This window comes from Uranotaenia lowii, chromosome 3 (assembly GCF_029784155.1).
Source record: "Uranotaenia lowii strain MFRU-FL chromosome 3, ASM2978415v1, whole genome shotgun sequence".
Taxonomy (NCBI): Eukaryota; Metazoa; Arthropoda; class Insecta; order Diptera; family Culicidae; genus Uranotaenia; species Uranotaenia lowii.
Window position 1 is genome coordinate 310,397,284 of NC_073693.1, and position 13,520 is coordinate 310,410,803.

General features: G+C 32.0%; 1 protein-coding gene across 1 annotated transcript in view; it reads right to left on the reverse strand.

Moving 5' to 3' along the window:
• LOC129753721 (uncharacterized) overlaps positions 1-13,520 on the reverse strand; it is an 85,311-nt gene that overhangs the window by 1,490 nt on the left and 70,301 nt on the right. The gene's annotated exons all lie outside the window — the stretch shown is intronic.

The following is a 13,520-nucleotide window of genomic DNA, read 5'->3' on the forward strand; positions in this document are numbered from 1 at the left end:
GCTTAATTTTTATAATGAAGTCAAAATATAAAATTTGCTTTCATCGATGGTTAAATTTATTGAATTTGTTTAAAAGTCTGTTAGATCAAAGTTATTTGATTTGTGCATAAAATAAGTTCTTTTTAGGGTAGCCTTCAATTTCTTTTAAAAAAAACATATTCTATACTCAAATCAAACAAGCCCAATCTTCTAAACTCTTTTGCAAATTCTAAGATTCTAACCTTTGATGAAAATCAATAAAATTTTACAAAATAAAAAACAGTAAGAGATAAAAAAATTTCGGATCAAATATGTTTGATGCAAACTTGAACTAAATTTATGATTTTAGTTTGAAATTAGGCTTTAAAAACTGCAATATTAATAATGTTTAACAAAACACTGAAAAAATAAAGTATTTTATGCAGATTTTTTAAGTGAAGATCAGGTACATGTTTCTTGAACTGGAAATATTTTTCATGAAGAATCAATTCCATGATAAAAATCTTGTGGATGATTTTTTTAAAAATAATTTGGGGTATTTTGCAGGAATCATAACTTTGAAAATATACTTAAGTTAAGATTTGTGATTTTCAGTTGAATTGTATGTACATACTAATTCTGATTAAAACTATGATATTTGGAAATTAATTTACAAGCTAATTTTTAAGTTCATGTTCTTTTGAATTACTTAACTTTTTTATGTTGATTGAAAAATTCATTCAATTGAACTTTGAATCTGTTTCAAAATTTCTATACGATTTTTGAAATGTACAAAAAATATGATTTAGGAATCTTACTTCTAGATTAGAACTTTATTATCCAAGCCTTTGAGCCCTCATTCATGAATCTATTATTTAAATTCTGTAGAGCTGTTTAATCTTCATTCATCATTTCAATGATTGATTTTTTATCTGTTTTGTGAATCTGGTTTAAAATGTGAATTTCAAATGATGAATCTGAATCTGAGTTTTCAATTTTGGATCGCCACCTAGAAGCTTTATATGTTTAAATGTTGTGCTAAAATAAAGTTTAAGAATTTCGAATATGAATATAAAACATAATTCTTCTTTTTTTATAATTTGAAATCTACTGCAAATGCATGTGATTTTCGAGAAACATTATTCAAATTTTATATGAAATGTAAAACCGAATTTGAGCCAGGATTTCAAAGCAGCTTTCCATTCTTAATTTCTTATGATTACTCGAACTGAAAATCAAGAATCCTAAACTTGATACAGAATCTGAAATACGAAAATATGTCGAAATATAATTTTTGTTATGGAAATATGGAACCAGAAGCTTAAAAATGGGTTTGATTTAAAATTGAATATTCAGAACTGAATTTCTATAATCAGATTGCCAGATTGCCTGGTTTTAACCAGATTGGCCCGGATATTTAATATAAAATTTGGGAAAAGTCCGGTCCGCCCCGTTTCCCGGATTTCATTGGAAAAGCCTGGATTTTGCCCGGGTTTCTTTTCATTCTCATTCTTAAATCAAACTAAAAAAAACAAATTGTGTAATTTTTTTTTAAATTATGCGTCCAAAATTTTTGCAGCAAGTTTCAAAAAAATAATCATGAAAGGTTTTTTAAAGTTTTTTTTATAGTTTTTTGATGAGCAATTCCTAGGTTTTGACCAAAATTGCCCGGTATTGCCTTGATTTTGGTCGACAATTTTGAAATCAAATACCAGGCTTTTGCCAGGTTTTAATGTAAAACAGCATGGATTTTTCCGGATACGTGCTGAAAAAAATCTGACAACCTTATTCTATGAAGCAGAGAGAAAATTTTGAAAACTGTAGCAGATTTAAAGCTTAGGATGGATTTTTGAGGTTTTTGTATTAGTTTTTAGTCCTGATAGTTACTCTTGAATATCTTTGCTCTATTATCATAATTTGATTATGAATTTAAAATTTTGAGTCTAGAGTAGAATACCTCGCTTGCTTTTTTGGACCCTCATGGGGGGGGGGGGGGGGGGGGTTTAAAAATTAAACCTAAATTATCAATACAATGTTCGAATTCCAACATTTTTATTAAAATAGCTGACTAGGTGTCCTTTGCTACACCTTTTAAAAATAAATACCTAGTAGGATTAATTTTAATCAATTTCAGCATGAATCAGAAACAACCATTTTAAATGAGAACAGCAGCTGGAGTTTGCAATACAAAGATGATTTCATCTTTTTGAGTAAACCTTGATCTTCAAATGATTTTTTCAAGATCTGAAATTTTTACTGTTTTTCTAAGTTTCATGAGTTCTTTAATTATGCCAAAATATTTATGATAATAGTATCGATTCCTCACCCTTTCCCTCTTTCAAAGTGGGGAGCGCACACGAACTTTCAGAAAAATATTGTTAGTATCTTAATAACGTCACATACCACATTTGGTTCGGCTTATTCGATAGATTCTCAGGTTATGTCAAATAAAATATGAAAAAACTTGTCTCCTTTTCTACTCCATCACCAAAAAAGGAAAGATCTCAATATATTCGTACGCCACCAACCCCTCTCATAAAAGATGATAAATTTTGATTTATAAGTGCTCAATTTCGCTTTAAAAAGCTGTATGGGAGCCCCCCCCCCCTCCCTTTTTCTTCCCATTCACCATTACTCGAAGAAGATACAAGTTTCTAATAACTAAAGGGTGATACGGTTAAAATTTGGTCAATATCAACTTGACGTATTTTTTTAAATTTTGCACTTAAAAAACCTGAACACCCCTCATTTTGAAGGTGCGTGTGTGTGTGTAGAATGTTGCTCCTATTTTGATTTTGGAATTCACTCTTCAGTTGTCAATCTGCCGTTCAAGGAAGAAGAGCAGCGTATCAAAATTTTGCTCGCGCATCGCGAAAATCCAAGCAAAATCGCTAAATGTTGCCAAATCAACCGTTACAAATGTAATTGAAGTGTTTGGGAAACGTTTGTCGACAGCCAGGAAGTCTGGATCGGGGGGAAGTCGAAAACTGGAAGACGCTGAGACGACAAAGAGAGTTGCCGGTAGTTTCAAGCGAAACCCTAACCTCTCTCTCCGAGATGCCGCAAAAATGCTGGGTGTATCGTCTACAACCGTATCGTCTACAATCGAGCCAAAAAACGAGCCGGACTATCGACTTACAAGAAGGTAGTGACTCCAAATCGCGATGATAAACAAAATTCGACGGCCAAAGCGCGATCCCGGAGACTGTACACGACGATGCTGACAAAGTTTGACTGCGTGGTAGTGGACGACGAAACCTACGTCAAAGCCGACTACAAGCAGCTTCCGGGACAGGAGTTTTATACGGAAAAAGGAAGGGGAAAGGTAGCAGATATTTTCAAGCACATGAAACTGTCAAAGTTCGCGATGAAATATCTGGTTTGGCAAGCCATTTGTACCTGTGGCTTGAAAAGCAGCATTTTCATAGCTTCCGGGGCTGTCAACCAAGAAATTTACGTGAAAAAGTGTTTGAATAAACGTCTGCTGCCTTTCCTGAAGAAACGCGGTTGTTCCGTACTGTTTTGGCCGGAATTGGCATCTTGTCATTACGGTGAAAAGGCCATGGAGTGGTACGCCGCCAACAACGTACAGGTGGTTCCCAAGGACAAGAACCCTCCCAACACGCCAGAGCTCCGCCCAATTGAGAAATACTGGGCTATTGTCAAGCGGAATTTAAAGAAGACCAAAAAGACTGCTAAAGACGAGCAGCAATTCAAGGCAAACTGGCTTTCTGCGGCGAAGAAGGTGGACAAGGCGGCTGTACAAAATCTGATGGCAGGGGTTAAGCGTAGGGCCCGGCAATTCGGATTTGGAAAAGCGGACGCCCAACTGAATATTTTTCCTGAATTTTATTCTAATTAAAATTGAAAAAGAAATTTAATTTGATTTTTTAAATAAACGATTTCACCGATTTACACGCGTTTTCCCTTGGCCAAATTTTGACCGTATCACCCTTTATCGAATTTAGAAAACTGACCATAAGACCGCTGCAAAAAATGACTTTTTGCTCCCACACGTTTTTTCGGTGCCTTTTGGGTCACCAAGCATCAGTGTAAAATTTGAGATGATTTGGTTGATTCCTGAGTTAGCGAAAAGCGTTTCAATTTTTTATGAAAATTTGTATGGAAGAAGAAAGTTTTGAACATTAAATTATCCAGAAAATTCAGATAAACTTGAAATGAAGTTGGTCTTTGAGTTTTGGTTTTGAATATTCTTAAGCTTCATTTTTTGCTAACATGACAAGCCGCTAAACATTTCATGAAAAAAGTTATAACCATTTCAAAATTAAAATCTGAAACCATTTAAAAGTATTCAAAAATGGCAGACTTTGCTTGCTACAGCTTTTAAGGATTTCATTAAATGTTTGTGCAAAGGTTTCATAAATCATTAAGTTTAATAGCTATGCAGAGCAATTTTTTAAGATTTTTATTCTTATTCTACGATTTCACAGCCTTCAAATAAGCAGTCCAAAACGCTAAAATTGAAAAAAAAAATAAAAAAAAAATAATATAACTTTGAATTTTTTTTCTGAGGAAGATAGGTTCATGCTTTGTTCACATGAAATGTACTGCAAGAATCAGGTAATATTTTTCATCCAAAGTTATATTTTTGGAACTTTCAGAACACCTCTGGCGAATTTTTAATGAAAACTTTTATTTTTCCCATACAAATTTCCATACAAAATTAAAAATTGTTGCGCTAATTCAGGACTGGATGAGTCGCATCCAAAAATTATATTGCTATTTCTGGCAGCGAAAACAATCAAAAAAAGTTATGAGAGGTGTAAAAATTTAAGAATTAGAAATTTTCATACAAAGCTTGCAGCGGTTTACTGACCATAGAATATTGTGGATCAGCCGAAAAACTGACATGTGCATAATTTCAGTTAAATCGAGCTTGATTGAGCAGTGCCTCAAAGCGTTAAAAATTTCAATTTTTGACCGCAAAAAAATTATATAAGATAACCTGTATCCGTGGTCTATTCTTGGGTCTAATTAATACAGAATATGATCAACAAAATTAGGTCCAATCCAGTGAAAAAACTGGCAACCCCACTCGTGTTCCATTAACTGTCAAACGGTTTAGAACTGCGTCAAATTGGGTTCAAATCTCATCAGTTTTGCAGTGATCATTATACCGGTTCTAAAAAAAAAGTTGATTTAAAACTGGTATACTGGACCACGGATGCTGTAGCTTTGATCGGAATTTGGGTCTTAACCGGCTGTTTAGATCACGGATACAGTTGCTCTAAGGGTGGATTTTTCCCATTTCCTTTGTCATCCCTAAGATGAATTTTTAGGGTAAAATAGCGAAGCTTTGAGGGCTTTGAGGCACCCTTAAATCAAGTCCGAATTAGCTGAAATTTTGCACAGGTCAGTTTTTGGGTCAATCTTCAAAATTTTCGTTTTCGAATTCGACCTAATCATTTTTTTTTCTCTCGTTCTCTTTTGGCGCAAACCTTTGGTCCATGACAGCCAAGTTTTGTTGTGAATTTTGGGGTGTAGGAAAAGAATTTAATTTCAACGTTTCGCGATTTTTGAATTAACCGTTTAACAGAGTGATGACTTGGGATAGTAAACACGAGATAGATTCACAGTATTTGTTAATATCGATTTGAAATTTACAACTCATACTTTTACTTTCGTTTTTTTAAAGAATTCAGCCAAAAGCTTAATCTCATCGTGGTCATTTTTTCAGGATTTGTTCTAATTCTGTTCTGTTTTTCAAAAGGGAATATTATTTCTGTAGTTATTCCATTTGGTACATTCGTAAAGTGTGTGGGAAATATTTTCGGTGATTCTTCAAGTGTCACAGTCATTTTTGCTGTCACCTCTATAAACATAGACAGATACAAACAATCGGCATGGAATCATGCCATATTGTGAGCTCTAAATGTTCCCATTTTTAGCTTCGTTGAACCACCAACGAAATCACGCAACAAAAACTATAATTAAAAGCAGTTTTCTCCAAGCTCCGCCAGAGCTAACAGGGTTCTTTCTACGAAAAAAAATAGCATATTTGCACTTCCAAAAATTGTTGACGAGAATCCCTTGGAATCCAACTGCGGTTATATTTAAAATTTTAATCAATCTATTTTTAAACAAGTCAACCAGACCAAAACAACCGACAGAAGACAGTGATTCCGAGCTTATTTTTTCCGCATCAGTATCAGCAATGTTTCCAAAAAAAGAAAAATTTGATTGCTGCAGAGCACGGTGGTTTTCGATTTTTTTCATTTTTTCATGTTGGGAGTGTGCACGGCTCGTTTGATCGACTGTTGACCTGAGTTTTTTTTAACTCTGTCTTTAAGTTTTCAAGAACAATCCATCGATCTGAAGACTCCGGCCTTGATCATCCAGGGATCTGAACTGGGCTAAGAGGCTGCATCAAAGTTTAGTTTATCAACCTAACCTCTGGGGTAGAGTGATAGTTTTTTTTTGTTCTTCTCCAAGGTTGTCGTTCAGTTTTTGTAGGCTGTTGGTTGACTTAAACCTACCCATCATCTTCGCTCACACTGTATGTGACGATCGTTTGTTTTGTTTTTGTTTTTTGTTATTCAATTTAAATGCAGTACTGTGCAGCACCCCGAGATCAGCGAACCAGGAAATCGAAAGAACGGTTCTGGTAGATGGAACCTGTTCTGAATCCTCCAGAACTGTTGCTGGTGAAAGGAAATTCCGTCCATTATTCAGCGCTTCAGCACTACGGTCAATGAATGGGTTGTGAGAAATGATAACGAAGCAGTGATGTATGAGCGTGTCTTTAGTCAACCATGTTCATTCACTATTTTCTTAATAGTAGCACTTTGTTCCATTGGGTAGAATATAGTCACATCTGATTTTTTTTGTGTAGCTTCCAGCTAAAGTTTAAGTTTTCAGAAAGAATTTTCAGAATATTTAAACGCTAGAAATTTAAGATTAAATTTCTTGCAGAAATTTAAGTCGGATGCGATACTGACTTAAAATTTCAACCCTAATCCGCTCTTGAGTGTCAATATGACATTGTTGGAAGTTTCTTTTTTCCGAAGCATGTTTTTTTGGGATTTTTTTCTTAGAATTTTAATAACAGAAAATTGAAGAGTTGTATGTAAGAATGTTTGAGAAACGAGTTTGAATTAGATTACGAGGTTTCCAAAACTAGAAATTTTTTAAAAAATCTGTTTTAGTCAGGAGTGCAAAATGACACTCTAGGGACTCTATCGGATAAAAACTCCAGGGACGGATAAGGGTTAAATTTGATCATTTTTTTACGTCAGATCAATACAAAACAAGTTTGTGGAAAAATAACCAATTGTGACCAATAATTTTGCAGAGTAACTAAAGTTGCCAAATTTGATCAGATCTACTTCTGGTGTTTATTGTTGATCGATAGTGGAAGCATGTTTTTGAGGGGATTTTGATCTTGCTATGGCGACCGTCAAAAATTGGTCTTCGTCAGTTTTTAGTGAGCCTCACCCAAGAGTTCCAAAATTGACCATGTAGAAGGAAAACTTCACCCTGATCTTGTTCATGCTTCTAATCCTGACTTGAATCAGATGAGGATCAGAATCTAGAAAAGAATCAGCATAATGTTCACAAAGCCTTGTCGTGTTCTGCGCTTTTTTTGCAGCTCGAACATCCTACCCGAATTTCGAATAACGCGTATAGTTAAAACAAATTAAAACGCAAACGTCTATCGCAAGCATCGCAACTAGAATCACCAGACCGGTTAGGCACAGCTTTAGATCAGCCCAAGATCGTCTCTTTCTTTCACTTACACATTTCTCTTTTATTCCACATGTTGTTCCGCAAAAGCTCTTTCTCAGAGTAACTGAAATCTACGTTCGGAACACTGATACAATCGATTGATATTTATCATGAAATTGTTCAGGATTCAATCATTAAACGGAATATTTATTTAATATGTTTTCCTCATTCACTACAAGCCTCTTCCGCCAGGACCGGCCCGTCCGTCCCGTCCGTTTCGAAAGTCAAATTTAGCTGGAAACAATAATTATAGCAAAACTCTTCTTCTAAAACTATTTTTTTCACTCAAGACCTTCACACAAATTTTATAAAATAGTATACTTTACTGGTACAATTCAAAATAAATAAAAATAAGTAAGTTTTTATCAAACAATTCAAAATGATGTTTTTAATCAGAACTAGATAATTTAAGTCAATATTATTTTTGAAATACAGAAAGCGAATACGAATTAAAATTTAGAATGAAACAAGAATTTAAAGCATTGGCCATAAGAACCAGTACAAAGAAATTGAAAACATAAAATATAACACCAGATTTAAAAAGAAATTTAATAAAAATTCTGAAATAAATTTCAGCCAAGGTAATAAATTTACCATGATTAAAAATTTGTTGTGAAAAATGATAATAATGATAATTATAATGTTAATTATCACAAGTTTACAGCATTTTTGACTTAGTAAACTGAAGGCGTGTTAGACAAAATTTGCGGCCTTTGAACCGCAATAACTGTTTTGTTTCAAGTCCAATCGTGTTGCAGTCTTGGGGTGAAATGTTTGTCTTAACTTAGGCTTTAATAAAATTAATAATAAAAAAAGTTATTCATGAAAAACCAGTATTTTTTGTTCCTTCCGAGCATAATACCTTAAAATCAATTTCACTTTTGAGACTCAAGTAACCCCTCCCCATGGTTTGATGGTTCTGAAATTTGACATGCGACCTTCTGGTAAGCTGATAAATAATTTTAAATTGAAGCGAGTGAGATTTTCTATGTTTAATTAGTAACCTTGGGTTCGTTAAATTATTAAAAAATGCAAAAAATACTATTACGGTAAAGTAATCATAACTTCTTCAATTTTCAACCAATTTTGATGAATAACTACTTGAAACCTTTGTTTTGAATTGAAATTTAAGGTCAATAGAAAATCAGGTTTTTTAAATGTTACCATCGAGCCTAAAACTTGCACTGAAACAAAATTTTCTCTAAAAAATGCGTTTTTTTGTATTTTTTTTCAGTCATAAAGTCATGAATATCTACAATACTGTTGATTATACGCAAAAATGAGGTTCAATGGTCGATAGAAAACTTAATCAACTTTAATGTGCAAAAAAGAGATTTAAAGTAAAAGTTATGCAGTCCGAGATATTTTAATTTAAGTAAAAGTACATTTTTTTATTTTTTAAAATTTTTATATTTGAAGATTAACTCAAAAACTGTTCTACTGAGAATTTTTTGAATTTCATTTTCGGATTCAGCGCTCGAATTCACATTAAAATTGTAGGTCGGTCGATGAAGTTCACGTTTTTTTTTAAATTTTGTAAATAAATATAATTATTAATTATATTTATTTACATTTCCTCTCTTCAATTTCAATTGAAAGATTGATCGAAAAATTCCTCTGTTACAAATTTGAAATAATATTTAATAACAATTTGAAATCAGAATTATTTTTTATGAAAAAATATCTATTTTGAACATGAGAGCATTTACACATAGATGATGATTGAACTGCAATTGAAAATGAATTGAATTTTAAGAAAAAGAAAATATACAAATTTATTTTCAGAGTGCCAGTGATCAAAGAAGATTTTTCAGTAATCAAAATAAAAGGCTACCAAAGTAAAGTTATTTTCATTAGGTCGTAATCGATTCCGAAAATATGAACAAAAACAACAGAAATATGCAAAACGCTTATACATTTTCAAGCGCAATTTTAATATAAAATGACAAGCTCTGAATATGTCTATCGACGTCAATTGAAATATTGGGTCCTAGAACGGATAAAAGTTTTTCTTATTTAAAGTCTAGATTTATAGGCTTTGCAAAACACAAAATTCAAAGTTGTAAAACAAAGGTACACTTATTGAAAATATTATCAAAAAATCATTAGTTTGACTACAAAATTCCGTAAATTTATTTGAAAATTTCACAAAAATATAAATTTCATTTATCGATAAGTCCAATAAAAATTATGTTGTTTCAACGAGAAAATTTCAAGATTATGAAAGTAAAAAATCGTTCCATGAGGAACACATTTATGACATATGATGAAAATGATTTTAATAAAATTTCTTCCGGTTCATTTTCGATATCTATTCATTTCTCTCAACTTTCCAACTGTGAATAAAATTTTCATAAATTATTGATATGAAGATGAAATAGATAGGGGAGAATAAGGATACTTGATCCCTGGGGATACTTGATTCCTTAGCTATTCCTTAGTCTTACAAAGATCAAATGTTCTAGAAAAATTTGCCAAAATGAGCAGAATAACAATGCTTTTAGTTTAAATTTTTTTAAAAAAATAATTGTTTGAGTAATTGAACTTTGTTTGAAAAATTTCACAACATGTAACTTGAAGATCTTTTTTCATCACTTTAAAATGTTCCTTACATGGGAAAATTATGAAAAAAATATTGGTTCCAATGTATCAATCGTTCGAGCGTAAAATGAACTTCATAGTCCCATATTTTCAAAGTAATATAAAACTCTCAACTTTATTCAGAAAAAGTTTTCTAAAATGTTGATTATGGGTACAATTGATCCCCTAGAGTTGGGTACAATTGATCCCCCTCCCAAACGGCATATTCTTCTTCTGAATTGATCGTTATGATTGCTGATTACGAATTTACTAATATTTATCCAAAAACTAATATTTATCAAACAATTGTCTGAAGAAAAGAGCAAAAATAATTAATTTCTCTTAATTATAAAAACTAGCGCCTTTAATTATGCAATGTTATTAGCGTTGAGACAAAGTTCTAGAATTTTCTTCTTATGTCTGCTATACATTGTGAAATGAGAACAAACATGACCAAAATAGTCAATTAACATTCTATCTTGGGGTTCTGTTTGATTTTTATACAAGGATTACAGCTTCCTGAATGAAAGATCAAGTCTCCTTCAATAGGGGATCAAGTCTCGCCTAACTTTAGAAAAATCGCATTTTTTTTACTCCCACGAAAATGCTTCTAGTTCATCAACGGGTTCAAGTATCGTTCAAATTTTTGGAGCATAGAAACTTGAAGTTACAAGCTGTCAGAAAAAGTCGAAGACGGCGAGTAGCTAATTAATTCCAAAAAGATATGGTGAAAATAAGAAAAGGGGATCAAGTTTCCCCACTCTCCCCTGCCTTTTTAGTGCCTATGTTTAAACGAGTGATTTGGTAGATTTTGACGAGTTGAACTCCAAACTATTTTTGTCAGATTTTGTCAATCAGCCCTCGTTTTGGTGATATGAAGTTTAAAAGATTAAAATTAACTCAGTTTTGACTCAAACTTTTGAATTAAGTCAATCAATGATAACTGATTTACAAACAAATGTACCTACTTTCAATTTAGGAATAATATTTTAATGTAAAAAAGTAAAATTCTTCAGATTTTTTTAATTTAACAAGAAAAGAATTTATGACACTACTGAAAAAAGCTTATAAAAAAAAATTCATCAAACAAATTTGTTGAAATCTACAAAACGATTTGATTTACATATGTAAATATGGCTTTTTATAGCTTTTTATAATATCTTAAATTCAATTTAGATAAAATTTCCTTATAAAAATTCTTTAAAACTTTTTTTTTCACAGAATTGAGAAAAGTAAACTAATAGAAAACTTTTATAACTTTTTTCATAGATGTCCAATTTACTTAAGGTCTTGTAGAATATTTAAAAAAAAATATTTTTTAATTTTTTAATGTTTTAAAGTTATTTTTTTTTTAAGTGTTAAATTTTAATAGATAATGTTTACATATTTCGAAAAGTTTCACTGGCGTTTCAAGTCATATTGTCCCATGTCAAAAATCATGCGATTTAGAAAAATGTGATAAAATATGAAATTAACAGATTAATTCCAATTTTTCTTTCAAATTTAAAATTCACCGACAGTTTTTTCGTAGTAAACAAATCCAAGATGGCGGCTTCCGCTGAAATGACAGAAAATCGCATGAAACTCCCACAATATCGGTATTGGGTGAAAGGGCTAAACGAGTAGAAGTCGAATTTCGCTATCTGAAGCTACCTAAGAAGATGACTTCCACTGATCATCAAAATTAAAATTTCATGCGATTTTCAGTAATTTACAGCATTATGAACTTAAGCGGAAGTGTTAGGTAGCTAAATTCGACTTCTACTCGTTTAGCCCTTTCATCCAATATTGTGGGGATTTCATGCGATTTTTAGCCATTTACAGCATTGTAAGTTCAGGAGAAGCGGCCATCTTGGATTTCAAAATGCGTCAGATAGTGGAATTTGAATTCTTCTCGTTTAGCCCTTTCAACTTGACTTATATCTACCCATAAAATGGGGGTTTCTAGCGATTATCAATAATATACAAGTTTGAAAAGAAAAGATTTCAAGATGGTGTCAGATAGCGAAATTCAACTTGTACTTTCACCCAATACACAAAATGTTGAGTTTTCATGCGATTTTCAATGATTCGCAGCATTTTTTGAGTTATTCGGAAACCGCCGTCTTGGATTTCAAGATGACGTCAGATTTCAAAATTCGACCTCGTTTAGCCCTTTCACCCAATACCCATATTGTGGGGGTTTCATGCGATTTTTAGTCATTTACAACATTTTCAAGATGGGGTCGGACAGCGAAATTCGACTTCTACTGCCCATATTTTGGATGTTTCATGAGATTTTCAGTCATATAAAGCTTAGAAAAGAAATGCTTTGAAAAGCTTCCATCCAATACTCATATTTTTGAGATTTTAATACATCTTCCGGTGATTTGAAGTTTATACATTTTCATTAAATTTATCGGTTAAAATTGTAAAATGATAAATTTATAAATATGTATGAAATTGTTAAAAACAACAAAACCCCCTCCTGAGCTGCAAATACTGTAAAAAGGATATTGACAATAACAGCAGACAGATAAGTGAGTTTACACATTTAAGAATAGTCCTAACAATGCTCAAAATTGATTATACTTAAATAAACTTCCAGTTCCCTTGAGAAAGACCACAAAAAATGGTCGAAACGTCGGGTATTTCAAATAAAAATTTGTTTGATTCAGATCTAAGATTGTAAAAAGCCAAAAATTGAAATTTTAAAACTTCTTCCCGGTCGAAAACAAAACATATGACTTATAAAATATGCTTAAAAATGGTAATTCCAATTCAAATATGTGCAATCTTGCCTAAGCGTGTCCTGTTTTGACATCTTGATCGAGAACCAGGGCCGTAGGCAGAATCGGTTCATGGGGAGTTTTGTGACAATTTTTTCCAAAACATTTTTGCTAGAACAATGCATACAGTACTTATAGTAAAAAAAATTAAAAAAAAGGTGCTATATTATAATTCAGGTTAGGTTTTTTTACATTAAACAGTTGATTAATATATTTTGAATCCTAATTTTCAAAAAAGTTTTTAACGAACTTAAAAAAATAGATAAGAGTTTTGAAGGTTTCATTTTTTAAAAAAAGTTTCAGATTTACTCAAATAAGCAAGTAATAAGCTAATTACTCTTAATCACAAACAGAACCATTTTGCGGTTCAAATTTTTGATTTTTTTTTCTACTCTTGTAAATTAGACTAAAATTAAAGTACTTATTATGAAACTTTGTTATTTCATAAAACCAATATAATATATATAT